The sequence below is a fragment of the Notamacropus eugenii genome, chromosome 7, assembly GCF_028372415.1.
Source record: "Notamacropus eugenii isolate mMacEug1 chromosome 7, mMacEug1.pri_v2, whole genome shotgun sequence".
Classification (NCBI taxonomy): Eukaryota; Metazoa; Chordata; class Mammalia; order Diprotodontia; family Macropodidae; genus Notamacropus; species Notamacropus eugenii.
The window spans coordinates 81,367,797-81,393,641 of record NC_092878.1 but is presented as its reverse complement, the minus strand read 5'-3'; the positions used below and the strand labels follow the sequence as shown (position 1 = coordinate 81,393,641).

General features: G+C 37.8%; 1 protein-coding gene across 2 annotated transcripts in view; it reads right to left on the bottom strand.

Annotated features, from left to right (window-relative positions):
• The window catches only part of PALLD (palladin, cytoskeletal associated protein), a 554,902-nt gene extending 530,032 nt beyond the window's left edge, over positions 1-24,870 (bottom strand). For both annotated transcript variants that reach the window (XM_072623162.1, XM_072623155.1), the window contains exon 1: positions 24,653-24,870. The gene's annotated coding sequence lies outside the window, so the exon portion shown is untranslated. The remainder of the gene's footprint in view (positions 1-24,652) is intronic.
• Positions 24,871-25,845: the final 975 nt, after the last annotated feature.

The window sequence follows — 25,845 nt, the reverse complement described above, 5'->3', positions numbered from 1 at the left end:
TTCTATTCTCTCTTTTGATCCTGTCCCTGCCCAAGAATGTTGACTTCTAATTGCTCCCTCCTTCCACTGCCCTCCCTTCCATCATCCCCCCCACCCTGCTTATCCCCTTCTCCCCCACTTTCCTGTATTGTAAGATAGGTTTTCATACCAAAATGAGTGTGCATTTTATTCCTTCCTTTAGTGGAATGTGATGAGAGAAAACTTCATGTTTATCTCTCACCTCCCCTCTTTTTCCCTCCACTGAAAAGTCTTTTACCTGCCTCTTTTATGAGAGATAATTTGCCCCATTCCATTTCTCCCTTTCTCCTCCCAATATATTTCTCTCTCACCCCTTAATTTCATTTTTTAAAGATATGATCCCATCCTATTCCATTCACTCAGTCCTCTGTGTGTGTGTGTGTGTGTGTGTGTGTATGTAATCCCACCAACTACCCAGATACTTAAAAGTTTCAAGAGTTACAAATATTGTCTTTCCATGTAGGAATGTAAACAGTTCATCTTTAGTAAAGTCCCTTATGACTTTTACCTTTTCATGCTTCTCTTCATTCTTGTGTTTGAAAGTCAAATTTTCTTTTCAGCTCTGCTCTTTTCATCAAGAATGCTTGAAAGTCCTCTATTTCATTGAAAGACTATTTTTTCCCCTGAAGTATTATACTCAGTTTTGCTGTGTAGGTGATTCTTGGTTTTAGTCCTAGTTCCTTTGACTTCTGGAATATCATATTTCACACGCTTCGATCCCTTAATGTAGAAGCTGCTAGATCTTGTGTTATCCTGATTGTATTTCCACAATACTTGAATTGTTTCTTTCTAGCTGCTTGCAATATTTTCTCCTTGACCAGGGAACTCTGGAATTTGACCACAATGTTCCTAGGAGTTTCTCTTTTTGGATCTCTTTCAGGAGGTGATCTGTGGATTCCTTGAATACTTATTTTGCCCTCTGGTTCTAGAATATCAGGGCAGTTTTCCTTGATAATTTCATGGAAGATGATGTCTAGGCTCTTTTTTTGATCATGGCTTTCAGGTAGTCCCATAATTTTTAAATTGTCTCTCCTGGACCTATTTTCCAGGTTAGTTGTTTTTCCAATGAGATATTTCACATTATCTTCTATTTTTTCATTCTTTTGGTTTTGTTTTGTGATTTCTTAGTTTCTCATAAAGTCATTAGCCTCCATCTGTTCCATTCTAATTTTGAAAGAACTATTTTCTTCAGTGAACTTTTGAACCTCCTTTTCCATTTGGCTAATTCTGCTTTTGAAAGCATTCTTCTCCTCATTGGCTTTTTGAACCTCTTTTGCCAATTGAGTTAGCCTATTTTTCAAGGTGTTATTTTCTTCAGCATTTTTTTGGGTCTCCTTTAGGAAGGTGTTGACCTGCTGTTCATGCTTTTCTTTCATCTCTCTCATTTCTCTTCCTAGTTTTTCCTCCACCTCTCTAACTTGATTTTCAAAATCCTTTTTGAGCTCTTCCATGGCCTGAGTCCATTGAATATTTATTTTGGATGTTTGGGATACAGAAGCCTTGACTTTTATGCTTTCCCTGATGGTAAGCATTGTTCTTCCTCCTCAGAAAGGATGGGAGGAGACACCTATTCACCAAGAAAGTAGCCTTCTATGGTCTTATATTTTTTCCCTTTTTGAGCATTTTCCCAGGTAGTTACTTGACTTCTGAGTGTCCTCTCCACACCCACCATGCCTCCAGATCCACCCAGCCAAGGCTTGGGGTCTGAGATTCAAATGCTGCTTCTTAGTCTCAGAGCTTTTGGCAGGGGCGGGGCTGCTATTCAGTGTGGGATTAAGTTCAGCTGCTCTGGTGGGGGCAGGGCCACTACAAGGGGCTCAGTTCCCCCAGGGGGTTTATGTGGAGACCTTCAACAATGTATCTGAGCCTGCTTTGGGAGCCCTTGTCTGCTGTTGCCTCCACTGCTGCCTCCTGAGGGGGCCTGAGTTATGGGGACACCCCACTCCCTTCTCAGCCAGCCAAAGAGACTCTCTCACTGACCTTTAGCACCTGTGGGTGGAGGGACCTGTGTGGCTGCTGGAGATTGCGTCCCTGGAGCCTGCTCGGATCTGTTCCTCCTGGTGCCATGCGGTCAAGGCAGGGCTGGGCTCTGCTCTGGGTCTGGAGCACGACGGACCTTTCCTGTAGGTTTTTCAGGTCTCTCTGGAACAGATATCTCCTCCACTCCGTGTTCTGTGGCTTCTGCTGCTCTAGAATTTGTTGGGAGTTCTTCTTTACAGGTATTTTATGGGCTGTGGGTTGGGAGCTAGCATATGTGTATCTTTCTACTCTGCCATCTTGGCTCCTCCCCCCCCAGAATTGTTATTTTTAGAAAAGATTATTCTGGAGGTAAAATGAAGAGTGAATTAGAGTAAACTGGGGTTGAAGATGTTAAGGAAAACTAGTGCAATAGTCCAGGCAGGTGAACGATATTAGAGGTTTCATGATATAGTAGTTGGAGCTTTGACTTAGGAGTCAGGAAGATCTAATTCTGCTTCATTAACTACATAACTTTGGATAATTCCTTTAACCTGTAGTACTTATCTTGCAGGTAGGATAAAATAAAACAAGATTAAAATGAAAAAGGATAAAATAAAATAGTTTAAAGTATTATATTAATATGAGTTATTACTAGGGTGGTACTAGTTGGAATAGAAAGAAAGGTATGTCCATAGAGGCTCTTTCAGAGAAGTAGTTTGACAGGAACTGGTGACGTGTAAGAGAGATGAGAGAGAGGGAAGGGTCAAATATAACCCTAAGGGAAGGAACATGAGCAACATAGGTGAGTGTTTATTTAGGAAAAGAAAGAATGTGAGGACATCTATTAATTATGAAAATAAAGTCACAGATAAAGTACTAGGTGAGGTCTGTAGGGGGCAAGCTAATTCCAGTTGAGAAAATTTCAAACAGTACCAAGCAAACCAACCCATCAAGAGGGTGTCTTTGGTGATTATGTGCACAGGAGTGAACTCCATCCCAAGAAGATGGTCATGTGTCAGTTAGCAAAGGGCAAATGAGTTGGGGCTGAGAGCTACCCTAGTCATTGATTCTCTCCACACCTATTTTTCCCTGGGTCCTATAGAAGTAATTGGAAAGATTGCATGGCTAGTATTCAGCCATGTCTGATAGCAGGTTTATGGTGACTGTGATATTTGAGCCATTGTATGAGTAAAGTCAGTTATAAATACCTAGGACCATACCTAGTTCAGGATCATATCAATCCATTTGCAGTTTCCAAGGGACGTCTTGATAGAAGCAGCTGCCTTAGTGAGCCTATACCTAAGTGATCTTTTCTCTGGACTTTTTGCTTTGATTTGGACCAACTCAGGCCTCTTGCACTCATTCCTCTGACCACTTGAGTACAGAACCTTATAAGAGGACATGTTGTCCCAGAACACACACTACTATTGCAACAGAAAGTAGAGAAGACAAACAGTGTTAGCTCTTGTATCTAATGTGCAATTTGGATCATCTACTTGGGAGACTGAGATAGAAAAGTAGTTGAGTGAAGCTCTTCTTTACATAGGTTTATAGATAGTTTGAGGCAACCATGAAATCTGTGTTTATGGGAGATTAGATTAAGAGTGTATGTGCTTGTAGTGTTTCTTCATGAACAAAGAGCTGGCAGAGGGTCAGCTCAAGCAATGAAAGTGACTTGGCAAGGAGGGAGGAGAGTTGGATAGGTCCCATGTCCAAGAGATGCCCTAGAACAGTAAAGTCTCTTTTCAGACTCATCTCCTTCCTATTATCTTAGTGAAAGAGCAATCATGTCAAATAAAGGAAAGAGAAGATAACAAAAGATTTTGATTTGAACAATTTTGATTATACAAACTGAAAAAGGTTTTGACACACATGAATCCAATGTAGTTAAAATTAGAAGGGAAACAGGTAACTGAGAAAAAAAAATTTGTATTGTTTCACTGCTAAAGGCCTTATGTTCAAGACACATAAAGAGCTGATCCAAATTTATTAGACTAAGAACTATTCCACAACTGATGAATGGGCAAAGGATGAAAAGAAGAAATCTAAACTATTAACAATCATGTGATAATTTACTCCAAATCACAAATAACGAGAGAAATGAATAATAAGGCAACTTTGAGATTCCTCTTCATATTCACAGGATTGGCAAAGCTGACAAAAGAGGAAATTACAAATGTTGGAGGCGATGCAGGAAAACAGACACACTAGTGCATTGTTAGTGAAGATATGAATTGGCTCCATTATTTTGAAGAGCTATTTGGAAATATGCCCCATGAGTCACTAAAGTGTGTACAGGTACACCTTTTGCCCAGCAATAACACAATTAGGTCTATACTTAAAAAAAAAAATTAAAAGAGAGGAGTAGGACTCAAGTGTAAAAAAAAATACAAGCACACACATATAATGTATAAATGTGTGTACATATAATATATAAATGTATCTATATATATAAATACATATATATAAATATATATACATAAATATATATACATACACATATATCTTTCCATTATAGCCAAAAACTTTGAACCAAGGGAATATCCAACTATTAATGGAATGGCTAAACAAATTATGATATATTATTTTAATAAGATATTATTCCACCCTAAGAAATAAAGAAATTGATACTTTCAGAGCAAAATGAGAAAACCCTCTGAATGAATGCAGAACTAAGAAAACAATATGTAGTGACACTCTTATTAAGAAAAAACAAACTTGCGCTCCATTGGCATAGCCTTCAAGAACACAGGGTCATCTTTATGCTATATAGGATCAGAGTAAGACATTAATGAAGGCTAGCAAATGGTAGAGCTTGGTCTAGAATGCTCTTTTTACAACATTTTATTGTTTCCCTGCGTTGTCATTGTTGAAGTCTCACATTCATTGCTTTTGCTGATGAAGTCTGAGGCATAATGAGGGGAATTCTGGTTTACAATCCTAGTCCTTCTTGCTGAGATAAAGACATAGATGGCATGGTTATCAAATTTGCATATAATAAAATTTGAAGAGATCATTTTCCCATTCTGTGAAACAGTCCATAGCCAAAAAGATCTCAACATGATTGGCTATTGGGCTGAAATGTACATGGTAACATTTGATAGGGATGTATATGTCAGGTTAACTACACAATACAGCCTAGGGAGAAGTGTGGATAGGCAACAGAACTATGAAAAAGATCTAGACGTCAAGTGGACTCAGTATGATTAAACAACATGGGCAAAAAGGCTAAGGCTCCCCTAGGCTACATCAAGAGAAGGAGAACAATAGTTCCACCACACACTTTCTTGGACAAAGCACATCTAAGTTAATGTGTTCAGCTCTTGGCATTGAATGTTAGGAAATACTACTACTACTCCTGCTGCTTCTACATGGTATGCATATAGCACTTTAAGGTTTGCAAAGCACTTTACAATTGCCATCTCATTTTATCCTCACAACAATCCTGGTAGATAGGTGCTATTATTATCCCCATTTTACAATTGAGGAAACTGAGGTATATAAAGATTAAGCAGATTGCCCAGTTAGTGGTTTCTGAGGCTGTATTGGAAATCAGTTCTTCCTGACTCTGGGACCCCTCACACTGTTTACTCAATTACTTAGCTGCCTGTAAAGATAAGCTGCAGTATACCATCAGGATGTCAAAAGACTAGAGAACATGCTGTACAAGAACCTGAGGAAGAAAATACTTAGTGGGGAGGGTGATGGGCATGAGGCATAATAGGTATTCTCAGCCACGTAAAAATTTCCCTTGGGAAATGATCTAGATTTCCTCTGTTTGGGGTCAGGAGGTGAAAACTTCAAAGGAGAGATTTTGTCTTGATGTCAGGAAAACCATCAGAACAATCAGACCTGTTCAAAAGTGAAATGATCTGCCCCAGGAGACAGTGAGTTAGCAATCCCTTCCAAATTGACCCCTATTATTGCAGTTTTTAAAGGACAACCATTTATAAAGTCTGAAGGGATGGATTCTTGGTCAGGCAAAGATTGAACTACATAGTTTCTGAGGTCTCTTCCAGCTCTAAGATTCCACGGTTCTATAATTATGTTTGTGGACACACATTACTGAACCGTGAAAAAATGAATTAATAATAAAGTGAATAATAATAAAATGAATAGATGTCCATCAGAAGCCTATCACATCAGTTCGACACACCCTAGATGGCCTGCTGAACAGGCAGAAGTCTTCAGTTTTGAACCTTGACTACCCAGAAACAATGGATCAACATTTCTAGGAAGCCAATACGTATTTAGACAGATCAAGGACTTTGTGAGTTAATGGAAAGGAAAGCTGTGATTCTTAAGAAAGTAATCCCTCATGAGTGAAAAAAATTCATAATGATGATTCCCTGCAATCTGAGATGGTTTGCAACATGGTCCAGGCCTAGGACATGTGTACAGGACAGAGGAGAAGCTCCTGGAAAACTGGTGACCAGAAGAAGCAATTAAGTGGTGCTTCAGTCTTGGATAACTATCGGGGATATTTTGATAGGGGATATATAGAAAGCTAATTGCCTTTATTTGGGGATAGGGATAAGGACTAGCCCAGTGATGTCATTGGTGCAGGTAATTTCTCAATAAGAAAATTGCCAATGTAGACTGAAATTTCTTTGTAGTCTTAGAGAGCTGCTTAGATTACTGAAAGGTTAAATGATCTTAGTGTCACCTCTGTCAGCATGTGTCAGACATTTCTAGGCTCCAGTTTTCTTATATCTGACTCCTCTCTGTGATCCAGCAGAGACACTGGTCTCTTTGCTGTTCCTTTCACAAGACGCTCCATCTCCTAACTCTGGGCTCTCCTCCATTCCTGAAATTCTTTTCTGTGTCTCCTGGTCTCTCTGGCTTTCTTTAATTATTAGCCAAATTCCATCTTCTAGAGGAAGTCTTTCCTGATCCCGTATGATGTTTGTGTCTTCCCTCTGAGATTATCTCTAATTTATCTTGTATATGTCTTGTTGTACATAGTTGTTTTTATGTTGTCTCTTACATTAGATCAGGAACTCCTTGAGAGCAGGAACCGTTGTTTTGCCTGTCTTTGTTTCCCTAGTGCTTACCACAGTGCCTGAAACGTTAGCAGGCACTATAGAAATGCTTGTTGACTTTCCAAGAGAATGTGGCACCAGCTCTGAAGGTAATTTCAAAGGAGGGCCCCACAGATATTTGGAGCAAAATAAGTGGGTATGTATCCTTCCAAAAGCACTTTTTGGAAGAGAACTCATTGTTTTGGAAAATACCTGGTATTTAAAAAAAATTCAGGTTTTATATTTTGATTAAACTCATTAATCTCTAGTTTGAAAGATGAAGTGAAAATAGAGAAGGAGAAGAGTTAGCAGGATGCAGTGGAGTGAGTTTGGAGTCCAGAATCCTGGGTTTGAATTCTGTCTATGCTACTGTCTACCTACCTGACTTAGGGGCAAATCACTTCACTTGTTTGAGTTTCTCCATTTGTAAAATATATTTGTATTTGCTTGTATTTGATAATCTTCACTTCACTTTAGCTTTAAATCCTATGTAGGGAAGAAAGGAAGGGAATAAACATTTATTAAGCACCTTCTGTGTACCAGGCACTATGCTAAACATTTTACAAATATCTCATTTGATCCTCACTATAATTTGGGAGGTAAGGGCTATTATTATTCTTATTTTACAATTGAGGAAGCTGAGGCAGACAGAACTTGTCCTTTTTGACTCCAGGAGGAATGTCATATTCATTTTACAACCTAGCTTGCCTGCAGAAGGATGTATTTCCTAATTACTTAGGTGATAGGTAGGGGCAAAGCTGGAGATTTTTTAAAAAAAATGTGATGAACAAAGGGAGTTTCTGTGTTTTTTTCTCTTGTGTGGTCTTCATTTTTCACAATACATTATATTGATCTCTCTTTCCTTGGTTTATTTCCTCTTGGCTTGAATCTAGGATGTTTCCCAGCATCGCTATGGTATTTCAGAGTTCTAGTGACTAGAATCTGAAGTTTGTTGTGTGTCTACGGCCGTGACTTCACTATTCAAAGTAACTGAGACAATGAGAGCAAATGAAATAGTATTTGTAACACATTTAGCATAGTACTTGGCACATAGTTGGTATAGTAGGTGGTAATAAATGCTTATTTCTTCCTCATTTATGACCAGATAATTTCTCCTAGCTTTTATAGAAGGTGTTAATTTTTCTTTTCATCTAATTCCATAAAAATGAGAAAGAATTACAAACATGGTTGGTCCAGTCATCAAAGATAAGAATTAAAAAAAAAAATTCAAAGTGCTTTGTTTTTAGGCATGTCTTTTTTTCCTGCTGCTTTTCAGAATATATGGACTATAGGACTAGGTTTTTGTTAAAATCAATATAATAATAGTTCACATTTATCTTAACCTGTACACCAGATGTAATGTGTGCATTGGAAGGTAATCTCCTTCAGAGAAGGAATCTTTTCATTCTTTGCACTGGCATCCCCTGTACTTAGTATATGGGATCATAGGATCATAGATTAAGAGTCAGAAGGGAACTTTGAGGCCACAAAGTCTAATGCCTTTCTTTTACAGATCAGGAAATTGAGGCTAAAACTACTTAGGTGACTTGCTTAGGGTCATACAGCTAGTAAGCATGTAAGGCATGATTTGAATCCAGGTCATTCTGACTTCTAGTGTAATAGCTTCTCCTTTATCCCATATTAAAATGATGAATGATATTTATTGATTAAATACATAGTTTTACCTATGGATACCAAAGAAGTAGTAAATACAAATGAACAAAGTTAATATTTGTATAGGTCTTGAAATATTGATGCTAAAATATTTTAGCACCAATGGTATAGCTATCACATATATACTTTGTGCAGTAGGTGCTATTATTATCCTGTGTTAGGGTAGGATTCGAGTTTAGAACTCAGAACTCCAATTCAGCATTTTAGTCATTCCTGCACCTGGCTGTTGGTCATTAAAAGTATCATCTCTGCATAATTTAAATTGAGTACTACCCATAAGGCAGGTGAGGTAGCTGCATGGTGGGCTTGACCAAACTCCAAAATATTACAAATTGGCAATAATACAGATGAACTCAGTATAAGAGATGTCACCAGAGAAATGTAGGGATGAAGACAGATGAATCCTATAGTGAGATTGAAGAATAAATAATTGACAACACATGACCAATTCACTGGTATCTGTATAATGTCAGGAGAAAACAATAAAGATCCATTTGTTGGGTAAACATTCTATGAAGAATTTACAGGAATATGGACAAAAATATGTGGCAGCTAGATGGTACAGTGGATAGAGTGCTGGACCTGGAGTTAGGAAGACTTATTTTCCTGAATTCAAATATGGTCTCAGATACGTATTAGCTGTGTGACCTGAGGCAAGTCACTTAACAATGTTTCCCTCAGTTTCCTCATCTATAAAATGAACTGGAGAAAGAAATGGTAAACTACTTCAGTATCCTTGCCAAGAAAACCCCACAGGGAGTCACAAAGAGTTGGACGTGACTGAACAACAACAAAAATGAGCAAAAATTGCACAGGATGGTTAGACATGCATGAGCTGCACTCCACAACCTTTGGAGGGATTGCACACATCAATGAAATCACGGATCCATTAAATCAGTGGCCTATAAGCCATTATTTCAGGTGCTGATCCACTGATCAATGATCACCTTTGATCACAGTGACATGGAGCAGATCAACATTCCCTTGCCAAGTTCAGCAGAAAAACTCCTAATCAATATGCTTTGGCATGCTGCTTTGTTAGCAAAATGTGGATTGTAGAGCAGAATTGCTTATTGTATACCATTATGCCTCTGAGTTCATCAGTAATGGCTGTAAGAGTTCAACAAAGACAATTCAGGAAAAGAACTTAATGTGGTGGAGAAAGCACTGGACTAAAAGTAGTTAGGAGACCTGAGTTCTAGAGCAGGCTCTACCATGCACTAGTGGTATGACCCTAGGCCTACGTCAAAGACTTTCTCTGATGTAATATTGCATAAAGGTGAACCTGTGTTCTTGAAAGTTATGCCAATGGGTATAAACTTTGGTTGAGCTTATTCACATAGGAAAAGCTTGAAATAAAGACTTAGTATGAGTTGTCCAAGGATCAATCTATTTAATCTGTGTCCAGAAAGCCATATCACTGAAAGCAATCAATTTTTTTGACTACAGTAACTCAGAAGCAATGGATTGGGAGTCAGAGGACCTTGCTTTGGATCCCTGCTCTCTGATCTCTCTAAGTCTCACCTACAAAATGAAGGGATTGTCATAAATGGTATCCAAGGTCCCTTTTAGCTCTAAGTTCTAATAACTTAAGAACTCACAATATTCTTGTACTAAGGCCATGATCTTCAGATATAATTCAATTTAATTCCAGCCAAGAAGCATTTATCAAATGCCATACACTCACACACACATATATATTTAGTGGCTGCTAGGAAGTTTTAGATAACAGATACAGTGTTAGACTTGAACTCAGAAAGACTTGATTTTGTCTTAGATCTTCTTAGACACTTAATACAGTATGACCCTAGGTACAGTCACTTAATATCTCTGTTTTTCAGTTTCTCCATCTGTAAATGGGTGAATAGGTCATATCTCACAGGGATGTTGTGAAGATTGAATGATACGCTTTTTTGTTTTGTAAAATTTAAAGTACTATGTAAATCCTAGCTAGACTGGTTATTATTTGATACTAAAGATACAAAGACAAAAAAGGAAATATCTGTGGTCTTGAGCAGCTTTCCTTTTATTGGAAGTAAAAAATCCATAGATAAACAAATACAAATTTATATACCAAGTAAATGTAAAGTAATTGTAGAGAGGAAAGGAGTGACAAGAGAAAAAGGACTCAGTACCAGGGAATAGTTGTATGAGTGAAATCATAGATCTTTTTAAGTATTCAAGTTTCTGTGGGCAAATCACTTCACTCATCTGGCCTTTGATTTTCCCAGCTAGATGAAATGATCTTCAAGGTTCCTCTAAGCTCTAACACTTCATGATTCCAGGGACCTTAAAGTTGACTTTTGGGAGGCAAATATTTTCAAACTTTTTTTTAATGTGAGAGGTAATAGCCAGTAGTTTATTAAGTTATACTTTGTGTTTTGAGAGGGGCCTTATAGAATCCAGTTGTAAGGATTAAATGCCATTTATAACTTCTTTTGCAGCAAAAAAAAATCACAGTTCTAGAATTTGTAATGTACAGGTTCAATTCACAGTCCAGTCATTGTTGCTGAAACTTGTACTTGTTTTAGTGGGGAATGCTCATTTCATTGCATGGAGTAGGCATGTTTCCCAGGTGTGTCCAGCATCACTGGAAAATTGCTTTGTGGATTTCCATGTCACTCAACACTAAAACCTAAAAGACAGTCATCATAGAAGTACCACTGGAAAAGTTTCAATTATTTCCTTGAGGTATAATACTGAAATGACTATAGAGCTTTTGGTGAGTCTGTGGTGGTGCAGGAGAATGGGAAAATGAAACGTACAAGGAGACCAAGCTGGAATCTCTCAAGTGAGTGTGGAGTAGGTAATACAAACTGTAAAAACATTAGGCAGTTTTAAGTAAGTACCATTATGATATAATATAATATGCTTAATATGGGTAGCGTACCTCAGGGGTTATATACTCCAATTCGTACCTGAATTGGAATCCTCCTTCCAAAATCCTTGACAAGGGGCCATTTAACTATCACTGGAGGGGAACCCACTAATTCCAGATGCAGCTTATTTCACTTCAGGATGAGTGGAACAGATATATTTAGTGAATACCCCTCAGGGAATAGAACTGGTACAGGTGAAGACCCCTCAGGGGCCCCTTGTGTCAGCCTGTTTGTCTCACCTGGCCCTGAGAATCTAAACAATAGAGATTCTGTTTTTCTTAAAATTCTTTTTGTGATATGAGACTTGACAGAGGCTGTTTTTTGCTTACTCCCAGACTGCCTTTACTCACTCCTTTATCTCCTTCCCTAGACAATTATTCCATGTCATGTGACAGTCCTTGAACAGGAGTTGCTCACTCCCATAACCCCCCATTTTTCTAAAAATTACTCTTGTATGCTTATTCTTTGTTGCTGGGGTAGATTTTCGAGGATAGATTGTACCCTCAAGGCCCAGCCAATGGGCTAAGAGGAAGGGGGCTAGGGTGGGGGTATTGTGGTCAGGGTCTATAAAAACTGCTGTGCAGGGCACACCTTCACTCTCCTCAGCCATCTCCATCTTGAGCGTAGGTGGGAATGCCCTTTCTCGAGAAAGCTGAATAGATATCTTCCTTTTTACTTCTTTGATCAAGACTCTAATTTTATTAAGAGGGTCATCCCACACAAGGACAATCTTAATTGCTGACTGTTTTTCGCCCTGATACCAAGCCTAACTCATTCTCTTTGCAATGTATAGGATCATGGGATCATAGATTTAAACTGGGAGACACTTTAGAGGCCATTGAGTCAACCTTTTTATTTTACAGATGAGGAAACTGAGGCTCAAAAGATTGAGTGACTTGCTCATGATAGCACAGCCTACTGATCCTAATGCTGTCCTCTGTGGCCAAGCAAAACAGTTGACTCCTTCCATATGATAAGCCTTTAAAATACATAGACCTTGCCTTAAGTGTTTTCTTCTCCAAATTAAACATGCCCAGTTCCTTCAGCTAACTTTCATATAAGAGAGCAACCAGGCCCCTCACCAACCTGGCCACTCTTCTCTCTGGATGCATTCCAGCTTCTTAATATTTTTCCTAAAATGTGATTAGAACGCAGTATTCCAAATGTCTTCAAGGAGGGTTGAGATGAAGCTACCTAGACTGACTTGTGTGATAAGGGAAATTTTTCTTTTCAGCAGCCCCCACACTTTTCATCTCAATAGAGCTTTTGGTGACCACACACATGTACACAGCACACAAACCTTTTCTTTGTTGATTTAAGTCATTTTTTCTTCTCTATAGGGGTGAGGATAGGAGACTCCTCAAAGAAGGCACTGGCAAACCTTTCCTTTCCCCCCATCACTGAGAGTTTGTTACCTTTTGTGTGTGTGTATGTGTGTGTGTGTGATGGGTCCCTTTTCAAGTCTTAGTGAAGCCTTTGGACTCCCCAGAATAATGCTTTTAAATGCACAAAAGAAAAAATATAATCACAAAGGAAATTAATTATACTGAAATGCCATTATTAAAATCAACAAGAACAACAAATTCATGGATCTCAGCTTAAGGACCCCCAGAAGTAGGAATGAACCTAGTTCAGCTGTCGCATTTTGCAGATAAGGAAATCAAGGCTAAGAGAGGAGAATTTAATTCAGGAAGGTCCCACAGCTAGACTAGAACCTAGGACTTCTGATTCTCAAGTTCAATTCTCAAGTTCAAGTTCAAGTTCAATTCTCAACCCTTTCCATTTCCCTTACACTAATTTTTTTTGTGCTTTGTTTTTTCCTCCAGTGCTTTTCTCTGATAGGGATCTGATAAGATAATTGGTACTAATGTGTTAACGGCACATGTCTTTGCACCTTAATTGGTAACTTTTGCTACACAAGATTTAATCCCGAGGAATTAGACTAAGTGGGAACAGATCTCTAAGGGAGAAATATTTCATCAAGTCCTTCTCAGATTCACAGAATCTAAGATTTGGGAATGACCACTTTGGCATCATCCACACCAAACACTCACTGAAAAATGATCCCCTCTAACGATATTGGGTTGGTACTGGTGGAGGCATTGGGTTGCTAGCAGATATCCCCCAGTCTCTGTTAGCAATCATTTGTGATTGAATTCTGTCAATTAAACACTTTCATTCAAATTCAGCATCCCTTTGGGCAATAATATAGGTATTTTTTTCCTTTTATTGTTTATTCGTTTCCTTTTTTAAAAAAAGATTAATTTATTTTAGTATACAACTTTCACTTCCATAAGTTTTAAATTTTTTATCCCTCCCTTTCTTCCCCTCTCTCCAAGATGTCATGCAATCTGATATAGGCTCTACATATACATTCTTATTAACATATTTTCACATTAGTCATATTGTATAGAAAAATTGGAATGAATGGGAGGAGCCATGAGAATGAAAAAAAAAAACAAAACAACAACAACAAAAAGAAAATAGTCTGCTTTGCTCTGTATTCAGACTCCATAGTTTTTTCTCTGGATGTGGATGGCATTTTCCATCATGACTCCTTTGGAATTGTTTTAGGTCCTTGAATTGCTAGGAAGGGCTAAGACCATCAAAGTTAATCATTGCACACTGTGGCTGTTACTGTGTACAATGTTCTCCTAGTTCTGCTCACTTCATTTAGCATCAGTTCATATAAGTCTTTCCAGGTTTTTCTGAAGTCTACCTGCTCATCATTTCTTATAGCACAATAATATTCCATTACATTCATATGCCATAATTTGTTCAGTCATTCCCCAGTTGATGAACATCCCCTCAATTTCTAGTTCTTGGCCACTACAAAAAGTGGCACAGAACTGCTATAAATATTTTTGTACATGTGGGACCTTTTTCCAGTTTTATGATCTCTTTGGGATATAGTCCTAGAAGTGGTATTGTTGTATCAAAGGGTATGCACATTTTTGTAGCCTTTTTGTAGCCCTTTGGGCATAATTCCAAATTGCTCTCCAGAATGTTTGAATCAGTTCACAACTCCATCAACAATGATTTAGTGTTCCAACTCTCCCAACATTTAGCGTGGTACAATGCTGTCTTTCAGAGATGCTGAGGTTGAAGTGTCTATTTGCCACTCATCTCCAACATTTATCATCTTCCTGTTTTGTCAGGTTAGCCAATCTGATAGGTGTGAGTTGTTTTGATTTGCCTTTCTCTAATCAATAGTAATACTAGCTATTATTTATCACCCTGAGAGCCCTTTTTCTTAGGTGGCTTGCTCCCTTAAATTTATTTTTAGAACAACATAGATGAGTGCTCTTTTTTTAGATTTTGCAGTTTGCTTATCTCTTTTAGGTGGTGCACTCAGTATAGTGTTGGGCCTGGAGGCAGGAGTACTTAAGCTCAAATCCAGCCTCAGACACTACCTATGTGACTCTGGGCAAATCATTTAACCTCTATTAGTTTCTTTGCCTATAAAATGGGAATAATAACTGCCTTCCTCTCGATGTTGTTGTGAACATCAAATGAATTACAATTTCCAGTGCCTGGCACATATAGCAAGCATTGTACAATGTTAGCTGTTATTAATGTTATTATTATGATTAGAGAACTTTGATCAGTTTTCTAATTTCTTTTGTTGAGATATCATAGAGTAGTAGAGCACTGGATTTGAGGTTACCATATTGGAGTTCAAATCCTGCTTCCAATACTTGCTCACTGTGTGACTCTGCTCAAGACACTTAAACTTGCTTCTTTATCTAAAATGGGGAAAAAAGAAACCTGCTACCTCATAAGAGTGTTTGAGGCTCAAATTAGATAATGTGTGTAAAGTGTCATATAAATCTCAGCTCTTATGGCTTATATCCTTTCTAAAAATGTATATCGTACTGGTATAAAATTCTTCACATAGCTGTTGTATGACAGCGAAGGTCTCTATTATCTATGATTCACTCAAAACCCAAATGTTCTCTGTCCTTCAATGAACTTGCAAGATTCTGTTTTAGTTGTTTTTTTGCTTTTCCCTGGGAAGTTCTAGATTCAGACTTATCTTTTAAAGTCCAATTCAAATGTTCTCTCTTCTGTGAAGCCTCCATGGGTTGTTTTGACTAGTGACCACCTTCCCCCTCAGAACTCATCTGGCACTTTGTTTTGTATCTGTCTTATGTACTTATCAGTGCTGGAACTGGAGTCAGGAAAATCTGAGTCCAAAATCAGCCACTTATTAGTTGTGCCATCCTGGGCAACCTCCACCTGCCTCTATCTACTACTCTGTGCTAACTGTAAAATATTAGCACCTACCTCTTAGGGTTGTAAGGATCTGATGAGATGGCATTTGCAAAACTCTCAGCATGGTGTTTGGCACATAATGGTCACTTAATAAATATATATTCCCTTCCTTTCTTTTGTCACATAATAGTTATCTGCCTTTGGATCTTAGCCCCATTCTAGATGGCTAGTTCCATGAGGTCAGGGATTGTTTTTTGTGTAAACTTTGAACCCAAACCTCCACCCCTTTAGCACCTACCATAATGTTCTGCATAGGGTAAGCACTTAATACAATATTAATTGAACTGAATTAATTTGACATGTCACGTAATGATTCATTTTATCATTGTCGTAATCACACTCTAAAGTAAAGACTTTACTATGTGACAGTGATTAAATACTTCCTCTGTCTCCCAAACATCTAGCCAAGGCTTTCCTTTTCATCTTATTAAACTGTCATTAGGAGGAAAAAGATAAACCAGAGTAATGTAAAATGAGTTGCATATGTCAAGAGTCTGAAATGTTTGGAAACTACTCTGAGATATTACAGTCTTGCAGTTAATTTTCAGTTACATGCAGGGAGATTATATGCATTTTGGTTTATCCAGAGCTAAAAATGGTTTCCAATTTTAACGTACATTGCCACTCCCTTTATTCGGTTCTCTTGCTTACTATATCCTCCTTGCTTACTAATTTTAATACTGTTTCTTCAACTCATCTAGCAAGTTGGATTTAGTGCTTAGCCTGCAGTTCAGAAGACTTGAATAAAAACCTTACCTCAGACACTCTGTCACTTTGGCAAGTCACTTAATCTATTTGCCTTAGTTTCCTCAACTGTAAAATGGGAATAAAATAGTGCCTACCTCACAGAGTTGTGAAGATCAACTGGGATAATATTTGTAAAGTGTTTAGGTCTGTACCTGGCACACAGTAGGTGCTTAATAGATGCCTGTTTGCTGTCTTCCCCAATTTGTTATTTGCCAACTCTTGAATTCCCTTTCTACTAAACAATATTGTCAAAGACAATTTGGCTATAGAATTTGCTACAAATTCTGACATATCTACAGTGTTCCCAAAATCTTGGTGTCATTTTAAATGTTAATAATGATATTAATGCTTAAAATGGCACTAAGACTTTGGGGTACCCCAGATAATATTAAAGGAAATGCATTTTTTCTAACTCTCATTCATATTTTGTAATTAGTAGATTCCTCCTTTCAGATTATTTTGCTATAAGCATGTTATTGGGAAAGCTCTTTATTTTCGAGTAAAAAGGGTCAAAGAGAAAAATAAGGAAAAATTAGTTTTGCCTAAAATGATCTAACACATCATGAAACATGCATGGTGATGGAGAATCATAAAATTTGGAGACTAGAAGTAACTTAAAAGATTTTTCCAACTCCCTTAATTTTCAGAGGCTGGGGTCAAGGCCCAGGTAGAATAAGTGAATGATGATAACAAGATATTAAGAGATACACGTGAGACTAAAACCAGGTCTTCAAACATTTGATCCAATGTTCTTTTCACTTCACCATATTACTTCCTCTACCCCCCCCCCCTTTTTTTTATTGCTGCTACCATTTTAGAGAAAATTCTATTAAATGTGCGTAAAAGGGAGTCTTTCTTGTCCTTCCACTTAGACCTAGGATTATATGGAAGGAACTTTAGAGGTCATCATGTCTAATCTTTTCATTTACAGGTGATGAAACCATAGAATATAATCTCCTGGAGGGAAGAAATGATGTTATCTTAAGGAGAGTTAAGGAGGGCCCACATCCTTATCATTTAGAAATGGTCTGATGTAGTACAGAGAGCTGGTCTATGGGTCACTATCACCTGCCTTCAAGTCCCTATCTTCACTTTGTGAATCTGAACAAGTCATTTAAATTTTCAATAATCTAGGTAATTCTTAAGAGATCTTAAATTACAGATAGTTGCCCATCTACACTGATAGAGGGAGCATTCTCACTAGAGAGTTGCTTACACAGATTAAAACACAGATCTGAGCAAAAAACCTTTCCCAATACATTGCAAATATGAGATACTTCATAAATGTGTGTTATGTTGGACTGGAGCTTAGGTTTCAACCCAGGTTCTCCAAATTCAAACCTTGCCATCTTTATACTGCACTATGGGAAAAAACAGATAATATATTTAGTAGCTGGAAGGTCTATTAAAGGTCATCTAGTATAACCCTTTCATTTTATTGATGAGGAAACTAAAGGACATCTCTCCCTCTGCCTGTTTCTCTGACTCTGTCTGTCTGACTCTAGGCAGTTGGGTAAAACTGTGATTTGGAGTCAGGGAGATTTGAGATCAAATATGACCTCAGGTTCTGACTCTGTGATGCTGGGCAAGTCACTTCTCTTTGTTGCAGTTTCCTCAACTACAGTAGAGGTAAAATGGTAACTATTTCTCAGGGTTGTGAGGATCAGTTGAAATAATATGTGTAAAGTGATTAGCACAGTGCCTGGCACCTGCTGGGTGTTAAATAAATGCCATCAATATGCTCTATAAGCAAAGCAGAATTGAAATAGCTCAAAAGAAATGTGAGATGAATAAATTTAGAGAATCCACCCCAAATGTTCACATGGACTACTTGGCCCACCCAACAGGTGGTCAACCTGTGCTAGGGCATTCCAAGTTTATATATCTGGACACACTGTGACTTGATTCTAACATAGTGATGCCATTTTAGTCCTCTTTGAGAATGAAGGACAAAACCAATAGGTTCTAAGCACCTATTAGGTGGTGTGTACTAGGCACATTGTTGGAGATACAAAAGAAGTAGAAGATTTGGTCCTTGCAGTTTGGATGCTTGTGATCTCATTGGGTAGAACAAGATGAAACAAGGAGAGAGTACCTGGCAGAGGACAACCAAGTACTGGGCCCCATAGTACAGTAAAATACAGTATAGCTAGAGGATTCAGAAGAAGGAAAGAACTGGGTAAAAGGGAAAAGCTTCCTGGAGGAGGTGAGACTTGACTTAGGCATGTCCAGTTATCTTCATTCCAACAGAGCCAGAAGACACAGATGGCTTATGATGTCAGTAGGGATTTCCTACTGTCAGCACATTGGATGTGCCAGACAGCCTGGAAAACTCTGAGCATATGGTAGTATTTATTTCTCACTTTGAGCATTACCTAAATATAGGATGGCCTGTTGCCAAGTGGCCTGGACCTAGAGAATGGGGGGCCACCCCAATTCACCCCAAACATTCTTATAGCATCATAAAATATAGAGATGTAAGTGAGCTTAGAGCTCATCTAATATAACCAGTTCTTTTATTTTTCCTTTTTATTGGATACGAGGAAATTGAGGCCCCATGACCACAGGCTCATAGATGTAGAGTCAGAAGTCCTCTAGCCTAAACTCCTCATTTTACAAGACCTAAAGTGAGTTGCCCACAGTCACACAGATAATAAGCATGGGATCCAGGACTCAAATCCAGGTTCTCTGTCTTCAAATCAAGTGGCTGTTTCAAATCACCCCTTCCTTCCTGAACCTCTTCTCTTCCAAAGCAACTAGCACACACCCCTGCTGGATAGTGTCATCTACTAGGTTTTCACTGCCAGCTCTTTCCCTAGGTAAGAGGAGTCCCCTATTACCAAGGACCCATTCCGGAGAACATCATAGGGTTTCCTCCCTTCTATTACTCCTCCCCTCATAATGGAGGTCCTAAGCTCCTTCTATAGGATTTCAGTTCTCCCCTTCTTATACTCTTAGCTTTGTTCTCAGTCTTGAGTCACTTAGATCAAATAGTCATACTGTTGTTCTCAATAGCCTTGCTTCCGGGTCTCAGCCCTACATAATTTGCTTCTCTGGCTCTCAGCTGTAGATTGAAAAGTCTGGGTTTAGGCAAACAATTCTCTTTCTACAACCCTTCCCCTCCTTTCCCCACTAGATCAGGCATTATTAGGACATTTCATTCTAGACCCTCTGGTCAAGGCATGAGAGAGTGGCTCTTGATCCTTTGACTCCAGAAATTGATCCCAAATCTACCTCTCTCTCAGGTTCTAGGTTTTAATTCCTCCTTCATTTCTTTACTGGAAGATATCCATGCTCAAGTCCCTGAAATCAGCTTTCTTTCTATTTCTCAGTCACTGTCTCTGTTTCTCTCTCTGTTTCTCTATTTGTAGGTGACCCTGTGATCGGGAATCAGGGAAATCTGAGATCAAATATGGCCTCAGATACCATCTACGTGATGCTGGACAAGTTGCTTAACTTCTCTTTGTCTCAATTTTCTCTTCTGCAAAGTAGGGGTAATAATGGTAACCTTTTCTCAATGATGTGAAGATCAGATGAAATAATATATGTAAAGTGATTAGCACAGTGCCTGGAACCTTGTGGGTGCTAAATAAATGCTTGTTTTCTCTTTTCCTCTCTTCTCCTCTCCTCTCCTCTCCTCTCCTTTCCTGCCTTTCTTCCTTCTTTCCTTTTTTTTCTTTCCATCTCTGCCTTTTCTCACAGTATCTTCATTTTAGCTGGTCTATCAGAAGTGAAATTCTAACTAGTAAGATCCATTTGGCAGATTTGACCTTTGATCTTTCACCTGTTCCCTACTTTAATCTCTGGCTCTGTGGCATGGGCCCATATGCTTTGGTTTTTTTTTTTTGCCTCTCTTAGTTTGCTTTCTTGAATGTTGCTCCCCAAAAGGCCCTTTGTCCCAAGCTAACCTGTTTTCCACTTCTGACAATGTGCACTGACTGAGTTGAGTTGTTAGACACATCCCAGAGCAGAGGTTTTTAACCATTTTTGTGCCATGGACTCCTTTGGCAACCTGGGGAAACCTATGGAATCCTAAAAATAGTGTTTTTTTAATCATGAAAGACATAGGATTACAAAGGGAACCAATTATATTTAAATATAATAATCAAAACTTTTAAAAAATCATAAGCCACAGGTTAAGAACATCTGTTTAGATAATGGATACTTTTCCTTGCTTGAAGTTATGAGATCCAGCTTCTTTTATAATTTGTGAAGGCTTGTGCCTCTTCTCCTGGAAGTGTGTATGTATATGTATGTAGGTGTATGCAAGTGTGTGTATGCAGGTATGTGTGTGTAGGTGTGTGTGTAGGTGTGTGTATCTGTATTTACAATGATTACAAACAAAATTCATGGACCTACAGCAATGTTAACATTATTTAACTCCCACCCTTTTCCAAGCTTATTTTAGCCATGTGGACAATTTCTGAATTTTATGGTCAAGGTTTTGAATATTTGTAATGTGCTTTGGGAACTCACCATGATGACACTTTGTTCAGCTGGGGGCCATGAGATGTAGACCTTGTTGGAGAACAAGGGAATGGGTATGAACGGCATGAGGCTGCATGCCAGTTTACTCTGTGGGTGTTGATTAGGCTAGGGCATCCTTGGGAAGGCTGTAGACCTCCCAGTTTAGCCCACTGTCTCTTCATCCAATTTTTACCTCTCCCACACTGAAAGTTTGGGAAAGGGAAAAAAGAAGTCATTGATACTCAGGGAGTGAGAAGACAAAAGTGGAAAGATGAAGAAGGGGAGAAGGTAGAGAAAAAAGTGAGAACATAGATCTGTATCTCTTCCCACATTTTACTCTCTTTTTTCTATTGTTAAAAATGACTGGATGAGGAAGTGAAAAAGTCCATGTAAAAGAGAATATTAGCTGAGAATTTATTTATTTATTTGGTATAATGGAAAGAATACTGACTTTGAACTCAAATGACCAGGGTTCTAATATCACCTCTGACATTACCTGTTTAATCTTGGGCAACTAATTTAACTACCCTGGATCTCATTTCCTCCAACTATAAAATAAGGGGATGGTCCAGATGACCCCTGAGTTTCCTCCACTGCTACACCAATTGCCCTGTGGTCTCTGAGATGAATTCCCCGTAAATAGAGAGGGCTATCTCAATCAACCACCAAAATGGTCAGTAGACAGTTCAAACATCAGTTACACTGGCACTGGGCTATCTATGGTCCTATATTTGTCAGATGTTCTGAGAATTCACGATACAAATTTAACTGGATGATGAAACAAGCCTTAAAATTGGTTCCACATCTTGTTCCATTCCTTAGTATCTATCTCCTTGTTCTTCACTGGAAGATGGCCATAGATGGCATCACTTCTCAGACTAATGCAAAGTACCAACCCAGTTTGCCTCTTTATATATGTTATTTTGTGTCCCTTCTCTGTCTCTTTACCCATCCCGGAAGTAAAAGATTTAACCAAGTCATAACTGGATTCACCTAAACTAAGATCCTAAATGTGGAAGTGGAAGAATTAAGCAAAGTAGCTGACCATATTAAAAAAAAACAACACAAAACAAAAAAGGAAAATAATATTTCTAAAAAGCCAAAATACAGATAATTAACCTGCTGCTATTGGAGGAATCACTGTAAGACCAGAGTCAATATCTTACAATATTTACTGCATTCTTCAGTGCCTTTATGTCCTTACTACACTCACTAGGAAAATATTTGCTACATTCCTTATTCTGACCTTTAAAAAGTCCCACATTGTAATCAGAGCAACTTTAACCTGTGTGTTAATTACTTTTATTTTCTTTTCTGGCCTTTGTCCAGCATAAGACTGTTAAGTGGAGAGAGATAGCTTGAATTCCTTACTGGAACTCAGTTATCTCAATATCCTTTGATATTCTCCCCAAACCCATAAAAAGAAAGTTAGGGGGCATCCAAACAGATTGTCTTAACCTCTAAGATTTTCTTTGATACCTCTTAGAGAATCTGACAGATTTATTATTTGGTAAGAGCACCATTTTCCTCTTTTTCCTCTATTTTATGTGGTAACAAATCATGGCATCCATGAGAGTCCACTATAATCCCAATCTACAAAGGAACAGAATAGATTGTGTATCTGGCTTCAACATTACATTTTCAGTAATAAAGCTGAGCCTCAAAGAGGATGCTGCTAGAAAATCATAGATTATGCATCTGGATGGCAGAGGCTCATTGATTTGTTTTTATTTTGTGTCCTAGGAAAGCAAAATCATATTTTTTATAGCACTTGTCAGACTTGTTAATCATCTTGGTTAATCATCTCTTTTTTACAATCAGATCTATAGTCCCAGATAAGATTCATAAACCCTCTGAACTCATGGAATTCACCAGTCTGGGTCATTCAGGGTAATACTTTTGCCTTTACTTCACTTATCTGATGAGTGTTTTATTGATTTCAATGATCTGAGTGGTTGTAGTTATGTAAATCAGGTCTCAGAATTTCACAGGAAGTTAGAAACTCAGAGTAAGGAGGATATAATTTTAACGTACATTTTATGCAGTGTACTAGTAAATGTTTACTGGTATATGGATTATATGCCAGTAAAAGTTAACAACTGGTTATCTGGAAAGAGAATGTATAAATAACACAAATTGAAGTTAAACTTTCATTATTACTTTTTTCCTCCATCACTTTCTTAAGTCTGGACTATCTACAAAACAATAAATCAAGCTCTGATTTGCAGCATTTGCTGATTTCTGAGGTTGAAGTGCTCACACTGAAAATTTCACAATTGGCTCTTGAGAATATCACAGTAAAAGTTGACTTGAGCACCCCCTACTTTTGTCCTATTACCAATATTCAGGTTTGACTTTATGATGATTATGTGAGGAGTACTACTTTTATATTAGGATAGTAGAAGTATATATTTTTAAGCTTAATGGGACTTCAGAGGACATCTAGTTCAAACTCCTCATTTTACAGATGAAGGTCACACAGTCAAAAGTATTCACATTTTAAATACAGGTTCTCTGATTCCAGATCTTGTGGTCTTTCTACTAGCACAATATATGATAAAGGTTTTCAGAAAATATTAAAACATCACTTGAACCTGAAATCAAAGGAGGCATATTTAGAACTAGAAGAGGTTTTCGAGATAATATAATATCACCCCCATTTTACAGATGGGAAAACTGAGGCCCAGAGAGGTTAAATGGTGTGCCCAAAGTTACACAAATAATAAGTGAAAGAAGTGGGATTTGAACTCAGTTTCTTTGACTCCAGTAAGTAACCTTTCCATTGTATGTTGCTGCTTCTACTCTGCGCTGACCTCATTTGCAGGATATAAAGCACTAATTTAATATCTAGCCTAAAAAAAACTCATTACAGAATTGTACTGTAATGCTCTAACACAAATGGAATCTAGAGAATATACAGTAGCCTTCCTGTAGTAAGGCATTTTTTAAAACTGCATGTAAGCACAGGTCACATAAGTACATATTTAGAAATATGGCACAGAGATTCCCAGTTTAGCTGATTAAATGATCTCTAGTGAGGTGTCTGTATCATTTACTTAAACATCTAACCAACGACTTGAAATGACACCGAAAATATCCCAGTATCATTTATATGCCATCTGTTTTTTAACTTATTGAATAAAGTTTGTGGAATAACTAGTATTTCCATTTTTTTAAAAGACAGACCACAGACAGTCTGAACTAAAGAGAGAATCATTAAGGTGTTTGCTATGGAAAGTCTTTTAAGGCTTAAAGCAGCAGTATGGAAAATTCTGAAAACTATGAAATTATTGAATAGGATGGTCAAAATTACAGAAAATAGTATTACAGACCTCAGAAAGCATAGATGGGAAAAGAAAAAGAGTGTATAGGTTTTATGTCTTAAGAAAATTGCAAAAAATCCCCACAAAAAACCAAACAAAAAAACCCAACCCTCTTTGCCCCTTTCCCATGCCAGCCAAAACAAAAGCAAGAATGTTATAAAATACCATAGCTTGTGGAAACCTGTGGTATTGAATTATCAGCTCCTCAAGATGAGCCTTGAAATGTTATCTTATTGTTTAACACGTTTGTAGATATATACATTTACATATACATATATAGGTTACAGACCTTATCAATGGTTGGTCAGTTTGAAGTCTCCAAAATTACGATAAACTTCAGATGAGCTTTTTCCTCTTCTTTCTAGGACAGCAGAAATTTGCCTTGTCTATTTATTAAAATTTGCTTGGTCCGCAGTGAGTTTTGAGCAACTGTGGCCTCAGAGTTGCAAGTGTCCTCTCTGGATATGTCGTTCTTACCTCTCCCCTCCCCATCTATATTTGGTAACTGAACTCATGTTTCATCAGAGGGCCACTATCTGGCATTCCAGTAGCAGAGCCCTTAGGCTTGTAACTCTGAGTAACTGAGCTCTCAGAGTGTGTGGTTCTTAGAAACTAAAGGCAATTGGTGGAAGAAGAAAAGGTCTCTGCTGCAATCAAGATAGTATTTAAAACATATGCTCTTACATTCTAAACTTGAAGGTCACCTCCATCACATTTTTTATGGAGTTCCTAATCAATGCATGACATTGCAATCAATTCGTTAATGGGGGAAAATGGACTCCTTATAAGGAATTCTCATCTTAGCATTTGAGCCCTCAGCTTTCTTCTGTTACCTCAGAAAGGAAAAAATTAATTTTTTTTTATTTACGTGATAATCTATCATAGACTTGTAAATCAGATTTCCTTTAAAAACACTGACCTCTTATCAAACTAAAGCTTAGAAATCTGACATAGCCTCTTCCTATAAAGAATGACTGTATTTGTAACTATAAGACAACAAACACTGAAGAAAATATGAAAAAGTGAGCATTTTTATAGTGCTTTAAGATTACAGGAGCACTTTATATATCTTATCTCATTTTATGCTTAAGAAAACCTCGGAGCCAGCTAGATTTGAGCTTCAAAATGGTCATGAGCAGATGATGGATATTTCTGGGAGAGTGAGGGGAATTATTATCCATATTTTCCAGGTGAACAAACCAAAGACTTTGGGATCTTGAGTGACTTCCCTTAAGCCACAATATAAGAAAGAGCTAGAAAAAGATTTAAAACTGAGGTCTCTTCTGACTCCAAGTTGAAGCCTCTTTCTGAGTGTTGAGAGTAAGAGAGGCATTTTTTTAAAGGTCCAGATAAGTAGTCAACAAACCCACTGAACAGTATTTTATAAGAAATCTCATTACCTTTTTATCAAATACTTGAACTTAGTTATTTTCTACATAGTTAAACAGCTGAGGCAGTTATTCAGATGAATGAATTTAATTT